The 1,204-nt window shown below is 36.5% G+C and overlaps 1 non-coding gene across 1 annotated transcript; it reads right to left on the reverse strand.

Annotated features, from left to right (window-relative positions):
- Positions 1–813: 813 nt before the first annotated feature.
- LOC133071974 (U6 spliceosomal RNA) lies at positions 814–920 on the reverse strand. The gene has a single exon (XR_009696587.1). It is a non-coding gene; the product is annotated as a U6 spliceosomal RNA (small nuclear RNA).
- Positions 921–1,204: the final 284 nt, after the last annotated feature.

Consider the following 1,204-nt stretch of genomic DNA (forward strand, 5'->3'; position numbering starts at 1 on the left):
AGTTCTGTTGTTGTTGTTCAGTCACTCAGTTATGTCCGACTCTTTGTAACGCCATGGACTGTAGCATGTCAGGCTTCCCTGTCCTTCACTACTAACATACAGGATGAGTGTTGCCTTTGTTCATACAGGTGTCAAGGTATTGTGTTTACATTGGGGTGTGTACAGATCAATATGCACTGTTCCCCACTCAAATGTTAATGGCCACCACTCCATCATCACAGGAATATCCATCAAGAATATTTCTTTGCTACCTAGATATATGTTGTATATAGGTACATAACATAGACAAACCATATCTCAAAAGGAACTAACATTGGCTGTTTACTAAGTGGTGTTTAGTTCAGTTAGTCCTCATACCAGCCCTCCAAGATTGGTTTTACTGTCTTTCCCGCCCCCCCCCTTTTAACCAATGAGGAATCAAAGGTTTAAAGAGTAACTTACCTGAGATCACTCGACTAATAAATGATAGAGCTGTGTTTCCATGCCTCATACATCTGGATCCAAAATCAATGACTTTCCTACTTTAGCATACCATTTCAACTAGAGCTTATTTCTGCATCAATAACTCATCCTCTCTTTGGGAACTAGAAAGAATAATGGACTAACTATAACTCAGCCATGTTGAGGTTCCATTATACCTTATAAATGTTTGATTCAAGCAGCACATACTTAGGAATGAAGGACTGGTCCTAATACTCAAATGGGTCAAAGCACTGTAGAATGTTTTATGGCTAGGATAGAATATGCTGTTCCAATGTAATGTTCTGCTTGGTTATGAGTGATTCTTTTTTTTTTTTTTTTTATAAGTCAAAAAAAATTATGGAACACTTCATGAATTTGCGTGTCATCCTTGCGCATGGGCCATGCTAATCTTCTCTGTATCGTTCCAATTTTAGTATATGTGCTGCCGAAGCGAGCACATGAGTGATTCTTATTTAATATTTTGAAGCTTTTCCTCCCTTTCTCTTATCACACTTATCTAATTCTTTAATGAATGAAAAAATGATTTCTGAAAGTGAGAATGTAAATTGAGGAGGGAAGTATCCTATGAAGCATAATCCTATAGCTTTTATTTATTTTTATTCTTTTTTTTCATTTATTTTTATTAGTTGGAGGCTAATTACTTTACAATATTGTAGTGGTTTTTGCCATACACTGACATATTTGTCTGTTTCGGGTCTTAGTTGCGTCATGCAGCGTTGTT

The sequence above is a fragment of the Dama dama genome, chromosome 17 (genome assembly GCF_033118175.1).
Source record: "Dama dama isolate Ldn47 chromosome 17, ASM3311817v1, whole genome shotgun sequence".
Taxonomy (NCBI): Eukaryota; Metazoa; Chordata; class Mammalia; order Artiodactyla; family Cervidae; genus Dama; species Dama dama.